The 17,043-nt window shown below is 41.0% G+C and overlaps 1 protein-coding gene across 2 annotated transcripts in view; it reads right to left on the reverse strand.

Annotated features, from left to right (window-relative positions):
• Positions 1-16,357, reverse strand: part of LOC110501888 (SH3 domain-binding protein 4) — a 74,929-nt gene extending 58,572 nt beyond the window's left edge. For both annotated transcript variants that reach the window (XM_021579742.2, XM_021579743.2), the window contains exon 1: positions 16,211-16,357. The gene's annotated coding sequence lies outside the window, so the exon portion shown is untranslated. The remainder of the gene's footprint in view (positions 1-16,210) is intronic.
• Between the last annotated feature and the right edge of the window lie 686 nt (positions 16,358-17,043).

Genomic DNA, 17,043 nt, shown 5'->3' on the forward strand with positions numbered 1-17,043 from the left:
TGGAACAAATTGCAAAAATCACTGAAGCTGGAGACTCATATCTCCCTCACTAATTTTAAACACCAGCTGTCAGAGCAGCTCATAGATCACTGCACCTGTACATAGCCCATCCAACTACTTAATTCCCACTGTTATCTATTCATTTATTTTTTGCTCCATTGCACCCCAGTATCTCTACTTGTACACTCATCTTCTGCACATCTACCACACCAGTGTTTAATTGCTATATTGTAATTATTTCGCCACTATGGCCTATTTATTGCCTTACCTCCATTATCCTACCTCATTTGCAAACACTGCATATCAACTTTTTCTATTGTAATATTGGCTATGTTTGTTTATTCCATGTTTAACTCTGTTGTTGTTTGTGTTGCACTGCTTTGCTTTATCTTGGCCAGGTCGCAGTTCTAAATGAGAACTTGTTCTCAACTAGCCTACCTGGATGAATACAAATATTTTAAAAAGGTTTGTAGGCATCCTTGCTCACACACGCTTTCTCAGTTCGGCCCACACATTTTCTATCGGATTGAGGTCAGGGCTTTGTGATGGCCACTCCAATACCTTAACTTTGTTGTCCTTAAGCCATTTGGCCACAACTTTGGAAGTATGCTTGGGGTCATTGGGAAGACCCATTTGCGGCCAAGCTTTAACTTCCTGACCGATGTCTTGAGATGTTGCTTCAATATTCCCACATTTTCCTGCCTCATGGTGCCATCTATTTTGTGAAGTGCACCAGTCCCTCCTGCAGCAACGCACCTCCACAACATGATGCTGCCACCTCTGTGCTTCACGGTTGGGATGGAATTCCTCGGCTTGCAAGCCTTCCCGCTTTTCCTCCAAACATAACAGGGTCATTATGGCCAAACCGTTCTAGTTTTGTTTCATCAGACCAGATGACATTTCTCCAAAAAGTACGATCTTTTTCACCATGTGCAGTTGCAAACCGTAGTCTGGCTTTTTTAATGGCAGTTTTGGAGCAGTGGCTTCTTCCTTGCTGAGCGGCCTTTCAGGTTATGTAGATACAGGACTCGTTTTACTGTGGATATAGAAACTTCTGTACCCGTTTCCTCCAGCATCTTCACAAGGTCCTTTGCTGTTGTTCTGGGATTGATTTGCACTTTTCGCACCAAAGTTCGTTCATCTCTAGGAGACAGAATGCGTCTCCTTTCTGAGCGGTATGGCGGCTGCATGGTCCCATGGTGTATATACTTGCGTATTATTGTTTGTACAGATGAACGTGGTACCTTCAGGCATTTGGAAATTGCTCCCAAGGATGAACCAGACTTGTGGAGGTCTACAATTTCTTTTCTGACGTCTTGGCTGTTTTCTTTTGATTTTTCCATAATGCCATAATGTCAAGCAAAGAGGCACTGAGTTTGAAGGTAGGCCTTGAAATACAGTAGATGTCCTAACCGACTTGCCAAAACTATAGTCTGTTAACAAGAAATGTGTGGACTGGTTGAAAAACAAGTTTAATAACTCCAACCTAAGTGTATGTAAACTTCAGAATTCAACTGTATGTCATACAGTATATTTTTATGTAAAGTACTACAGTCTTTGTGGTGTTATTAATTCAACCTAAGGCTTGAGCTGCTGCCGTCCTATTTTGGGAATGACCGTGCACAGTGCTGGCTGTCCGAGGAGGTTACCAGACATCACTGGTCATCACAGCTGTAAAAGTGAGTGAGCGTGAGTAACAACTTTCAAACGCTAGTTTGAACATCATGAAAATGGACTGCCACTTTCCTGCTGTTGTACTGCAGATCACTGTGTAATGTAAAGTGTTCCACTCAAAAGGAAGGGGAACTGTCTGTAGGTAGAGGAGTGGGGAACATTCTCAGAACATTATGGGGGAGTGTGTGCATGTACAGGAAGAGACGAACGCTGAAAATTGTCATTACAATTGTCGTAAATGTGTGTTCAAGGCCAAAGACACAGGACAAGCTTGCACCCTGTGGTAAGAAGAAGGATATTGATATCTTAAGAGATTTGGGTTCATATTCTCTTTGGCATACAGTCCAGAGTAGGGATGGGCACAGTTATTCCAATATCTGAACAGACATAAGTATTTGATTACTTGCGAGAGTATTCATTTAAAAAAATGGAGGCCTATTTCATTGAAAATGCTTCGCTTAAAATGTAATTATCTGTGTGACATACAAGGATAGACCATGATATTAGACATTTTAATAAAACAACAGTTATGAATGCGCCGGTGGTTGAAAAAGTACCCAACTGTCATACTTGAGTAAAAGTATAGATACCTTAATAGAAAGTTACTCAAGTTGAAGTGAAAGTGAGCCAGTCAAATACTACTTGAGTAAAAGTCTAAAAGTATTTGGTTTTAAATATACTTAAGTATCAAAAGTAAATGGAATTGCTAAAATCTACTTAAGTATTAAAAAATACAAGTAAAAGTATAAATAATAAAAAAAAATCCCTATATTAAGCAAAGCAGACTACCATTTTCTTGTTTTGTAAAATGTACGGATAACCCTGGACACACTCCAACACTCAGACATTATTTACAAAAGATGCAATTGTGTTTAGTGAGTCCGCCAGGCCAGAGGCAGTAGGAATGACCACGTGTTCTCTTTATAAGTGCTTGAAATTGTCCATTTTCCTGTCCTGCTAAGCATTCCAACTGTAAAGAGTACTTTTTGTTGTCAGGGAAAATGTATGGAGCAAAAAGTACAATATTTTCAGGAATGTAGTGAAGTAAAAGATACCCCGAAAACCTACTTAAGTAGTACTTTAAAGTATTTCTACTTAAGTACTTTACACCATTGCCGGTAGCCTAAACACTATTCACACCTATCTTGTTATTGTTGAAACTTGTTTACATCGATTTGATGCAGTCAAGACAGACCCTACCAGATGAGATGATAGATAACCTATAGACAACCTATTGATAACCTATTGCAGTGACACGTTAGTCTAACTTGCGCGAGTCTAACACGCTGAGTGCATCGCCTCTACTGAGTCGCTCAAACAAGCCCCCATTGAAGTAAAACAAATAAAAATATACATGTCTTTAAAACATTCATTTAAAAAAATACTATGATATTGTTTGAATAGTGAAATAATTTCAAATGTCCATCCCTAGAACATAGGAACAGAGGAGGTTCTTGCCTCTATGTCTAAGCAGGGCTGTTCATGTTCATGCCCTAGGAGCAGCAACAAGAAGGAAATGCCTTTGTGATGAGGGGAAGCCAGATCCCCCATGCGCCTCACTGTCTCCTCCCCAACATCCCCTGACTTCAACTGTGACTCAGCTTGACTGTGCATTGTTCTCAGCTCTTGCAAATAAAAAATAAACTGCAAGCCAATATTGAGAAGTTTTTTTAAAATCTATGTAATAAGGCAATAAAGTTGATAATAATAATAAACTCACTTGTAATCCATTGTAACCAGTCTTCCTGAAACTTGATTATCTTTGGCTACCACAAATCTACTGAAAGCATACAGTAAAGCAGGGTCCCCCAACTGGTGGCCTGTGGGCCGAATTTGGCTTGCGCATGGTTTTATTTGGCCCCCCAAGTACTCTGAGCAGAAAATATACTATTTTCATAGTTGGACATAAGAGTGTAAGACACCAGGAAATCACGTCCGAAGTATTCCCACACATAATAGAGAGATATGTGATTGTAAACAAATAGTAATAATATGAATACAGTGGCTTGCGAAAGTATTCACCCCCCTTGGCATTTTTCCTATTTTGTTGCCTTACAACCTGGAATTAAAATTGATTTTGGGGGGGGTTGTATCACATGATTTACATAACATGCCTACTACTTTGAAGATGCAAAATAGATTTTGTGAAACATAACAAATAAGACACACACAAAAAAACTATTCACCCACCCAAAGTTAATACTTTGTAGAGGCACCTTATGCAGCAATTACAGCTGCAAGTATCTTGGGGTATGTCTCTATAAGCTTGGCACATATGGGATTTTTGCCCATTCTTCAAGGCAATACTGCTCAAGCTCCTTCAAGTTGGATGGGTTCCGCTGGTGTACAGCAATCTTTGTCATACCACAGATTCTCAATTGGATTGAGGTCTGGGCTTTGACTAGGCCATTCCAAGACATTTAAAATGTTTCACCTTAAACCACTCGAGTGTTGTTGTAGCAGTATGTTTAGGGTCATTGTCCTGCTGGAAGGTGAACCTCAGTCCCAGTCTCAAATCTCTGGAAGACAAACAGGTTTCCCTCAAAAATGTCTCTGTATTTGGCGCCATCCATCATGCCTTCAATTCTGACCAGTTTCCCAGTCCCTGCCGATGGGGTTCTCAGGGTGATGAGAGGTGTTGGGTTTGTTCCAGACACAGTGTTTTCCTTGATTCATCAATTTTATTCTCATCTGACCAGAGTACATTCTTCCATATGTTTGGGTCTCCAAACATGCCTTTTGTCAAACAATAAACATGTTCGCTTATTATTTTTTTGCTACTCTTCCGTAAAGCCCAGCTCTGTGGAGTGAACAACTTAAAATGGTCCAATGGACAGATACACCAATCTCCACTGTGGAGCTTTGCAGCTCCTTAAGGGTTATCTTGGTCTCTTTGTTGCCTTCCTGATCAATGCCCTCTTTGCCTGGTCCATGAGCTTTGGTGGGCGGCCCTCTCTTTGCAAGTTTGTTGTGGTGCCATATTCTTTCCATTTTTTAATGTGGGATGTTCAAAGTTTCTGATATTTTTTTACAACCCAACCTTGATCTGTACTTCTCCACAACTTTGTCCCTGACCTGTTTGGAGAGCTCCTTGGTCTTCATAGTGCCGCTTGCTTGGTGGTGCCCCTTGCTTTGTGGTGTTGCAGACTCTGGGGCCTTTCAGAACAAGTGTATATATACTGAGATCATGTGACAGATTGCACACAGGTGGACTTCAGTAGTCACATAATTAGTTAAATGGAGGTAATTGGTTGCACCAAATATTATTTAGGGGCTTCATAGCAAAGGGGGCGAATACATATGCACGCACCACTTTTCCATTTTTAATCATATTTTGAAACAAGTACTTTTTTTCATTTCACTTCACCAATTTGGACTATTTTGTGCATATCCATGACATGAAATCGAAATAAAAATCTATTTAAATTAGAGGTTGTAATACAACAAAATAGGAAAAAGGCCAAGGGGGGGGTGAATAGTTTTGCAAGGCACAGTAATTGATTGGATTTATATAGCACTTTTCTACCAACTGAGGTACTTAAATCACTTTATATTGTAGGGGGAAACTCACCTCATCCACCATCAATGTGTAGCACACACCTGGGTGATTCACAGCGACCATTTTTGTGCCAAAACTTTCACCACACATCAGCTACCAGGTGGAGAGGTGAGGAGTGATACAGTATATGCCAATTAGGAATGAGGGGGAAGATTAGGTGGCCATGATGGAATGTGCAAGGTTGTGAATATAGCTATGACAGAGGGTGATCACCCCTACTCTTACAATTAGCACCATGGGATTTTGAATAACCACGGAGTCAGGACACCCGTTTTAACGTCCCATCCGAAAGACGCCACCTTACGCAGAACAATGTTCCCAAATATAATCAAAATTGGTTTGAAAGTATTGTGTTTTACTCAAATATTACATCGGTTTATGCTTATTGCGGTCAATTTGCAGTGTAAAAATATATTATGTTGCGGCACCCCGACCACCCACTCAAGAAAAATATGATGATGGAAAAAAAGACGCTGGAGGAGATGGCTGCCGTTTTTTGTGCACTTAACCAATTGTGCTACTGTGTGTATTTTTTCACGTTTTTGTAACTTATTTTTTACACAATGTTCTGCCACCATCTCATGACTAAAAAGACCTTCTGGATATTAGGACAGCGATTACTCAACTCGTACTGGACAAAGATTTTTTCTTTAACAAGTCGGATGAGAAGGATCTACTTCAGACACCAGACAAGGCCCAAGTCCCTGTGATTCGCATGAGAAAGACACAGATATCAGGAGGACGAGCACACCCCATTCTCATCGACAGATCTGTAGGGGAGAAGGTTAAGAGCTTCAAGTTCCTTGGTGTCCACATCAAACAAATTATCATGGTCCAAACACACCAAGTTGGTCGTGAAGAGAGCATGACAAAGCCTATCCCTCAGGAGACTGGAAAGATTTGGCATGGGTCCTCAGATCCTCAAAAGGTTCTACAGCTGCACCATGGAGAGCATGGTTGCAACACTGCCTGGAATGGAAACTGCTCGGCTGCCGAGGGTAGTGTGTATGGAGGGTAGTGCGTATGGAGGGTAGTGCGTATGGCTCTGTACATCACTGGGGCCAAGCTTCCTGCCATCCAGGACCTCTACACCAAGTGGTGTCAGAGAAAGGCCCAAAAATTTGTCAAAGACTCCAGACACCCTAGTTACAGACTGTTCTCTCTGCTACCACACGGCAAGCAGTACCGGATTGACAAGTCTAGGTCCAAAAGGCTTCTTAACAGCTTCTACCCCCAAGGAAAGAAGACTCCTGAACAGCTAATCAAATGGCTACCCAGACAATTTGTATTGTGTGCCCACTCTCCGCACATTTACGCTGCTGCTACTCTCTGGTTATCTATGTATAGTCACTTTCTCTACCTACATGTACATATTACCTTGACTAACTGGTGCCCCCACACATCGACTCTGTACCGGTACCCCCTGTATATAGCCTCCACATTGACTCTGTACCGTAACACCCTGTATATAGCCTCCACATTGACTCTGTACCGTAACACCCTGTATATAGCCTCCACATTGACTCTGTACTGGTACCCCCTGTATATAGCCTTCACATTGACTCTGTACCGTAACACCCTGTATATAGCCTCCACATTGACTCTGTACCGTAACACCCTGTATATAGCCTCCACATTGACTCTGTACCAGTACCCACTGTATTTAGCCTCCACATTGACTCTGTACCAGTACCCCCTGTATTTAGCCTCCACATTGACTCTGTACCGTAACACCCTGTATATAGCCTCCACATTGACTCTGTACCGTAACACCCTGTATATAGCCTCCACATTGCCTCTGTACTGGTACCCCCTGTATATAGCCTCCAAATTGCCTCTGTACCGGTACCCCCTGTATATAGCGTCTACATTGACTCTGTCATAGCCTCCACATTGCCTCTGTACCGGTACCCCCTGTATATAGCCTCCACATTGAATCTGTACCGGTACCCCCTGTATATAGCCTCCACATTGACTCTGTACCAGTACCGCCTGTATTTAGCCTCCACATTGACTCTGTACCGTAATACCCTGTATATAGCCTCCACATTGACTCTGTACCGTAATACCCTGTATATAGCGTCTACATTGACTCTGTACCGGTACCCCCTGTATATAGCCTCCACATTGACTCTGTACCGTAACATCCTGTATATAGCCTCCACATTGACTCTGTACCGTAATACATATATAGCGTCTACATTGCCTCTGTACTGGTACCCCCTGTATATAGCCTCCAAATTGCCTCTGTACCGGTACCCCCTGTATATAGCGTCTACATTGACTCTGTACATAGCCTCCACATTGCCTCTGTACCGTAATACCCTGTATATAGCCTCCACATTGACTCTGTACCGTAATACCCTATATACATTTCACTGTAAGGTCACACCTGTTGTATTTGACGCATGTGACAAATTTGATTTGATCCCTGCACTAAAGAATAGGTGTTAACCCAGAGGTGAATGTTTCAGCAGCGGTCTAGAGTCCTCGGTGACGTGAGTTTTATAACCACCCTGTGGTCCTTATAGCCTGCAGATAAACGGTGGTCTAGGAGACCATACAACTTTCTACAAATTTAGCTCCAACATAATACACAGAGACACTCTTCATGACACTGTGTGGCTCTATTGACTATTGGCCAGTCAAAGATAATGTAATCAAAGACCAATGTTGACAGAGAACCATAACAGAAGCCTCACTGTGTACATTGACTGATTCTGATGACAGCATCAGATTCTAGATTCTTCAGTGACATCATCTGTCTCACATGGTACTAAGATTGGTTTACAGCCAGTGAGGAGATTTGAATGGGTTGGTAAACATTTGTCTAATAGCCCGACATTTCTATGCATGCAAACTTCTGTCTTGCAAATCATACATGGTAATACAATTTCCTTTCAACACTTTAACTGAAAATGCATTAAAACTATGTTGTGGTTGTGTATCACATTGCAAAGAGTCTAAAACTGGCATTATGCCTTATTAAATGACTGTGGAAAACCCCTTTTTGCTAAAAAGAGGGGAAAATGGCTAGTAGCTTTGGCTATCCCTCTCCACTTCATTCACTTGAAAGCTTTGAACATAAATATTTCATTGTGAATTGGCACAAGGGATGGTGTGAAAAGGAATCATTATTTCGATAAAAAGAATAGGGTGTCTTTCAACTGTCAATGCAGGCTTTATAAAATCAGACATTTAAGTAGAATTCTCTTCTCATCACATCGCTAGTCTCACCATGAAGTAGGAGGAATGCTATGGTAACATTGGAATCCAAAAGGGAAGTGTAGCCTCTGGTTTCACTTCCTAAATCTCCCTTTCTAAAAGACACTGCGTGTTCCAGGTTATAAACAACACCGGTTGTTCATTCAAGACTCAGAATTGGAACACCCCAAAAGCTGATGGGCTAATGTTACACAAACAAAGCTGAGAGAAGTGTTGCCTGGGTAATCCAGTTAATACATCCCTGTGGAGATGGGCACTAGAAACATGGACACAATCAAACAGAAGCTACTAGAGGGATCGGCCTCCTCCATCTTAAGAAATCACTGTTGATTAAAACTGTTCAACACTTACAGAACACAATCACTTACAACCCAGGCTGAATGGAACAATATAGAATGACCCAACCAAACCTCTAGTATGAGTGACACCTGGCAATAAGTGACTATTATCCATGAGTCAGACAGGGTCCCAGGGTGCCCCGGGGCCAACAAAGCTGCCCTGTCTGATTCCAATTGTGCCAGCGTGCCCTCTGTTGTAAAGGACGGTGTAAATAACCAGCTGGACCCAGCACTAATGTCCACAGGGAGAGTGCGGAGAGAGAGAGAGAGTGCGGAGAGGCACGTTCTCACTGTGGGAGCAGCTTATCTAGAATCACATGCACATTCACTCACACAATGAACTCCATTTAAATCATTTGTCACTCAAGAGGGAGCTCTGAAAGACGGAAAAATGAGTTATGCTTTGGCAGAGGCTTCGTATTATACAAGTGACCTGAGAAATAGCAGAAAGTAGGCAGAGACTTTGGTATTATACAAGTGACCATTGGTGCGGGCTGGCTTCCGGGTTAAGAGGACGGGGTTTTAGGAAGCGCAGTGACTCAACGGAAGATGCATGACTCAACCTTCGCCGCCCGCTGAAAAATTGGGGAGAAAAAAAAGGGGGTCAAAAAAATGTAAATAAAAAAAGACTGATCTCCATGTCACCCGTTAGTGCACGAAGACGCTCTGCCCCGGCTGACTAAATAAAACATACAAGGACTAACCAAGTCTATGCATTATTCAATATGAACTTCAGTCCAAGTAAAAGAACAAAACTCTTCTCAGGCCCACAAACTGAAAAACATTTTAATACATTAAAATAGATCCCTGTGTTGTGCAAAAACATGGGTTAATGTTGCTCCAAGATAAGTTATTTATTTTGTACTGAACAAGAATCTAAAACGCAACAATTTCAATGATTTTACTGAGTTACAGTTCATATGAGGAAAATCAGTCATTTGAAATGAATTAGGCCCTAATCTATGGATTCACATGTGTGGTAATAAAGATATGCATCTTTTGGTCAAAGATACCTTAAAATGGGCCACAGGATCTTGGCACAGTTTTTCTGTGCATTAAAATTGCCATAGATAAAATGCAGTTGTGTTCATTTTCCGTAGCTTATGCCTGCCCATTCCATAACCGCACATGCCAACCATACACGTGGTCTGCGGTTGTGAAGTCGGTTGGAAGTACAGCCAAATTCTCTAAAACGACATTGAAGGCGGCTTATTGTAAAGAAATGATCATTAAATTCTCTGGCAACAGCTCTGGTGGACATTCCTGCAGTCAGCATGCCAATTGCACTCTCCCTCAAAACTTGAGACATCTGTGGCGTTGTGTGTTGTGGGAAAAACTGCACATTTTAGAGTGGCCTTTTATTGTCCCCTGCACAAGGTGCACCTGTGTAATAATCATGCTGTACAACCAACTTCTTGATATGTCACGCCGGTCAGGTGGATGTAAACAAAAAACAAGCCAACCACTAGTGTCGTCTGCAAACTTGATGATTGAGTTGGAGGCGTGCATGGCCACGACAGTAGTGGAGAGGGTAGTAAGTTTTAAGTTCCTCGGCGTACACATCACGGACAAACTGAATTGGTCCACCCACACAGACAGCGTGGTGAAGAAGGTGCAACAGCGCCTCTTCAACCTCAGGAGGCTGAAGAAATTTGGTTTGTCACCAAAAGCACTCAAACTTTTACAGATGCACAATCGAGAGCATCTTGTCGGGCTGTATCACAGCCTGGTACGGCAGCTGCTCCGCCCACAACCGTAAGGCTCTCCAGAGGGTAGTGAAGTCTGCACAACGCATCACCAGGGGCAAACTACCTTCCCTTCCAGGACACCTTACACCACCCGAGCCACTGCCTGTTCACCCAGAAGGCGAGGTCAGTACAGTTGCATCAAAGCAGGGACCGAGAGACTGAAAAACAGCTTCTATCTCAAGGCCATCAGACTGTTAAACAGCCACCACTAACATTGAGTGGCTGCTGCCAACATACTGACTCAACTCCAGCCACTTTAATAATGAAAAAATGTATGTAAAAAATGTATCACTAGCCACTTTAAACAATGCCACTTAATATAATGTTTACATACCCTACATTACTCATCTCATATGTATATACTGTACTCGATACCATCTACTGCATCTTGCCTATGCCGTTCTGTACCATCACTCATTCATATATCTTTATGTACATATTCTTCATCCCTTTACACTTGTGTGTATAAGGTAGTTGTTGTGAAATTGTTAGGTTAGATTACTCATTGGTTATTACTGCATTGTCGGAACTAGAAGCACAAGCATTTCGCTACACTCACATTAACATCTTCTAACCATGTGTATGTGACCAATACATTTGATTTGAAGTGTGCACAAAATGAGAGAAATAAGCTTTTTGTGCACATGGAACATTTCTGGGATCTTACATTTCAGCTCATGAAACATGGGATCATGTTTTTTGCTTTGTCATTGTGTGTACATTGATGTTCTGTTTTTTTTTACTTAATAATTTTTTGGGAAAAGGGGCTGTAACGTAACAAAATGTGGAAAAAGGTCTGAATACTTTCAGAATGCAATGTCAATGCTGCTGCTACTCAGATTTTAATTATCCACACTTTAAAGGCTGATCATTGCTATCATTCTCCCAAGAGTCCCTCTAATGCAGATGGGATAAAGGAAAGACAACAGAATGAGTGAATCAGATTCATCTGAGAGCGCATATTTTTTCACCGGGTGAAAGTTGACTAAATTGATTCTGGAACTAGGGTGCCATTAAAATAACATGAAATTGATTAGAAATACATCGTTAATGATGTAAATGACTATTGTAGCTGGAAACGGCTGATTTTGTATGGAGTTCCTCTGTCCAGTGTCTGTGTTCTTTTGCCCATCTTAATCTTTAATTGGCCAGTCTGAGATATGGCTTTTTCTTCGCAACTCTGCCTAGAAGGCCAGCATCCCGGAGTCGCCTCTTCATTGTTGACGTTGAGACTAGAGGTCGACCGATTAATCGGAATGAGCGATTAATTAGGGCCGATTTCAAGTTTTCATAACAATCGGAAATCGGTATTTTTGGGCGCCAATTTGCCGATTTTTTAAAATATTTTTTTATATTTTTTAAATATTTTTTTTACACATTTATTTAATCTTTATTTAACCAGGCAAGTCAGTTAAGAACACATTCTTATTTTCAATGACAGCCTAGGAACGGTGGGTTAACTGCCTTGTTCAGGGGCAGAACAACAGATTTTCACCTTGTCACCTCGGGGGACCCAATCTAGCAACCTTACAGTTAACGCTTTAACCACCTGCCTCTCATTGCACTCCTGTTACGCGAATGCAGTAGAAGCCAAGGTAAGTTGCTAGCTAGCATTAAACTTATCTTATAAAAAACAATCAATCATAATCACTAGTTATATGGGGCGGCAGGTTAGCCTAGTGGTTTGAGCGTTGGACTAGTAACTGGAAGGTTGCAAGTTCAAACCCCCGAGCGTTGCATATAATCTGACTGAGCATACAAGTATCTAAGTATCTGACTGAGCGGTGGTAGGCAGAAGCAGGCGAATAAACATTCATTCAAACAGCACTTTCGTGCGTTTTGCCAGCAGCTCTTGGTTGTGCGCCAAGCATTGCGCTGTTTATGACTTCAAGCCTATCAACTCCCGAGATGAGGCTGGTGTAACCGAAGTGAAATGGCTAGCTAGTTAGCGCGCGCTAATAGCGTTTCAAACATGACTCGCTCTGAGCCTTCTAGTAGTTGTTCACCTTGCTCTGTTGTCGTTGTGTTGCTGGTTCGAGCTAAGCGAGGAGAGGGACAGAAGCTATACTATTTACACTGGCAATACTAAAGTGCCTATAAGAACATCCAATAGTAAAGGTTAATGAAATACAAATGGTATAGAGGGAAATAGTCCTATAATTCCTATAATAACTACAACCTAAAACTTCTTACCAGTGAATATTGAAGACTCATGTTAAAAGGAACCACCAGCTTTCATATATTCTCATGTTCTGAGCAAGGAACTGAAATGTTAGCTTTCTTACATTGCACATATTGCACTTTTACTTTCTTCTTCAACACTTTGTTTTTGCATTATTAAAACCAAATTGAACATGTTTCATTATTTATTTGATGCTAGATGGATTTTTATTGAGGTATTATATTAAGTTAAAATAAGTGTTCATTCAGTATTGTTGTAATTGTCATTATTAGAAATAAATTACAAAAAAATTATAATATGTAAATAGGCCGATTAATCGTTATCATAGTCGGTCGACCTCTAATCACTACTTGACATACAACTGAGTTGTTTCAAATTTCATTCTGGCAGCTGAGTTGTATAGGGATGTGTCCTGACAGCTGAAAAAAAAAACATTCCCGATCACAGAAAATTACTAAAATACAAATTCTTAAGCATCCGGGATCACAAATCATGACGTGAAGTTGGACCCATTTGCATTGAAAATATGTTCTTTTATATTCCCGAACTAACAGCAGTGCCTATATGACGTCCTTCTCCTAGAGATGAACGTACTTTGGTGTGAAATATGCAAATCAATCCCAGAACAACAGCAAAGGACCTTGTGAAGATGCTGGAGGAAACAGGTACAAAAGTATCTATATCCACAGTAAAAGAAGTCCTATATTGACATAACCTGAAAGGCCGCTCAGCAAGGAAGAAGCATCCTCCTCAGTGAATTTTATGAAAAGAAAAATAGTGAAACATTTTAAAAAGTAATCCTTTCTGGATAAAACTATCCTAAAAATATTCACCAAATAACTGATTAAAATATTTTCTTGCAATGAAGTTCTACAGTAGCCTCAACAGCACCCTCTGACATGATGTCCATCCAATCAAAGGACCAGAGAAGGAACCTAGAACTGAACAAATAAAACTACAGCAAGCTAGAACTGAAAAAATAAACTACAGGAAGCTAGCACTGCAGTGCATAAAGTGTGGTGAGTAGTTGACTCAGAGAGAAAGACAATAGTTGAACAGATTTGAACAAATTAATTTCTTAAATTAAGGAGGAGCAGCAGAGAGAAAGAGAGCTATATTGTGTGGTATTTTCTATTCTTCTTAGTTTACCTTCCCTTAGGCAATGCAGCTACTCTAGCCTGCTCAACAACCCGACTCTAACATAGAGGAATGCTATTGGATCGTGGGTTTACTAACGCATTAGTTCTAGTTTGTTGACTATAACGTTAATATGTTTACAACTTGATACCAAAAGATCCCAGTATTGCAATATTTGTTCCATGGCAAAAAGTCAAACATGAAGCAGACCAAACTCTATGGTCCAGCAAAAAAACCTGCAGTATGTAAAGTACTGTGTTCTATAGCTTGGGAAATAAATGTGACTCTGGATGACAATTTAATTATGTTTGTTGTTTCTTTTTTTCTCATTAGGGCTATTTTCCTAAAAAAGTCAAATTCGCTTTGTATTTTGTTTCCTTGCCACGATACTGATAAGTATAGTGATACTGGTATGGTCCAGGACCTAGTGGCAATGATGTAGGCTGTGTAGTGGTTAGCGGTTAAGGTATGAAGGTTTGGCTTGAAGAGGTTTTTGCACCTGGTCAAAGACAGCTGTTGTGTTGTGCACTGAAGTCCACAAGCGAAAGGAAAATGTGAGAGGAGGAGAGTAGATGCAAGAAGGAATTATAAACTGGTTGGTTCGAGCCCTGAATGGTAATTGGATGACAGCTGTGGTAGATCAGACTGTATACCACGATTATGAGGTCTGTACTCTGGAGTGGGATCATTTTGAAGGTGGAGGGTCCATCATGGTCTGGGGCGGTGTGTCACAGCATCATCGGACTGAGCTTGTTGTCATTGCAGGCAATCTCAACGCTGTGCATTACAGGGAAGACATCCTCCTCCCTCATGTGGTACCCTTCCTGTAGGCTCATCCTGACATGACCCTCCAGCATGACAAAGCCATCAGTCATACTGCTCTTTCTGTACATGATTTCCTGCAAGACAGGAACGTCAGTGTTCTGCCATGGCCAGCGAAGAGCCCGGATCTCAATCCCATTGAGCACGTCTGGGACCTGTTGGTATCAGAGGGTGAGGGCTAGGGCCATTCCCCCCAGAAATGTCCGGGAACTTGCAGGTGGCTTGGTGGAAGAGTGGGGTAACATCTCACAGCAAGAACTGGCAAATCTGGTGCAGTCCATGTGGAGGAGATGCACTGCAGTATTTAATGCAGCTGGTGGCCACACCAGATACTGACTGTTACTTTTGATTTTGACCCCCCTTTGTTCAGGGACACATTATTCAATTTCCGTTAGTCACATGTCTGTGGAACTTGTTCAGTTTATGTCTCATTTGTTGAATCTTGCTATGCTCATACAAATATGTACACATGTTAAGTTTGCTGAAAATAAACACAGTGAGAGGATGTTCATTTTTTTGCTGAGTTTACATTGAGCAAAGTGATAATGCTGAATGTGGCTGCTACGAAAGAACTGTGTGCGCATGCAGGTGATTAGGGGTGTTCCTGCCGAAAATGTTTCTTAAACGGAAGCAAACGGAATGAAACGGGGAGGGGCCTATATTAATTTGTCCAATAGAAACTCTCATTTTAACTGTTAGGACTAATGTTTACAGACAAGATCAGCTCGATACAGGCAAGAGTATACAAGGCATTATGGAATGTGTCACCTTGATTACTCCCAATTTATCTATAGACATGTTCACCTAAATTATAAACTTTCAGTTGTAGGCTAGGTTGTAGTAAGCTCATGATGGGTATATAGCATATTCGAGTAGCCTTGAGCTGGGTGAATGGAATATGAATCAGTCATCCAATATATTGTGATAGAAATAATGATCATTAAAAAAAATCGTCCTCCCTAATCTTGATCGGCACCGACTGTCACTGCATTACATCAATGTTGCTAATGCACCACTCTTAAAACGTTTTAAATTGTTGTGTTCAATAGGTGATGGAGAGTGGAGACAATTTCGACAATTTATGACTGCTATTACTCAAGGCAAAACTGTTTTTATAATTGGCAGCAAAACTTGTGTGGAGGCAGAGAGATATAGTGATTTATAGGGTGCATGACGTGGTAAGAAGAAACAATGTAGGTAAGAACTACAAATTAGCACCGCAAAGACAGAAAAACCCACCCACCTTTGGTCAGCTAAGTGGCTGCACTGCCCCTTCGGCTCGTAAAAATATCCAACTATTAAAATTACAATAGTTTCCATTAAAATAACCTCACAACTACGGTCTCCATTCTGATTTTTTTTTATTTTTAAGTTATTCATAAATGAGCTAATGAGGTTCCTAAACTATGAGAACGCAACTACATCATGCAAACTGTTTTTGTCGACGCGAGCACTTCTGTTTGGATGAGAGCATAAGTTTAACATTTGAAAACGTGGGAATAAGAACTTTAAAATCTTAGCTCACCTAGTAAAAGTCCCTTAAATAAATCCTTTGGAATAAATGCATCAAACGGGCGTAGTTTTGCGAGTTCCCGACTATCCAGTTGTAGTCCTTTGTGAGTCTTTGGCGATGGGAAGAGAGAGCAGGACCCTGCTGATGTCACCGCGAGGGAGGGGCATGGAGTACTTTCATATGGATATGATGTCAGTTTAGGAGTTTCAGATTACTTTTCACTGTACTACTGTAATGTCATAAAAAATATATAATATACTGGTCTACTACTCTCATTCTCATCATACCTCACTGTTTGAAAATACCACGTGAGAGATTTGTAAGATCAATAGGCATATAGTTCTCATAAACAGACCCATTGGATGTCAAAATCAGATGTACGAAGTACAGAATTACTTTATCAGGAGCTGGAGCCTATATATCTACCTATCTTGGTAATGGCTGGTTGCATTTTATTCTCAGTGAATCACACCATCCAACCATCTTCCTGTATTTTATGCAAGAGAGAAGAAGAAACAGGTTCTTGGAAGTTTCAAGTGATTCCATTAAATAACATACTTGATTTTTTTGACTTGATTTGTTTGCAGAGTAGGCTAGGATATTGTTTATTGCTAACCATTAGTAGCCCATTCTGTGTTTATGGGAAGGTGTGAGTGAGGATAGTAGGAAGGAAGGATAGCCTACACATGGCCGGATTACCGATCAGGCATTTATTTATATATTTTAATTTCACCTTTATTTAACGAGGTAGGCTAATTGAGAACAAGTTCTCATTTACAATTGCTACCTGGCCAAGATAAAGCAAAGCAGTTCGACACATACAACAACACAGAGTTACACATGGA

Source organism: Oncorhynchus mykiss, chromosome 22 (assembly GCF_013265735.2).
Source record: "Oncorhynchus mykiss isolate Arlee chromosome 22, USDA_OmykA_1.1, whole genome shotgun sequence".
In the NCBI taxonomy this organism is placed as follows: domain Eukaryota; kingdom Metazoa; phylum Chordata; class Actinopteri; order Salmoniformes; family Salmonidae; genus Oncorhynchus; species Oncorhynchus mykiss.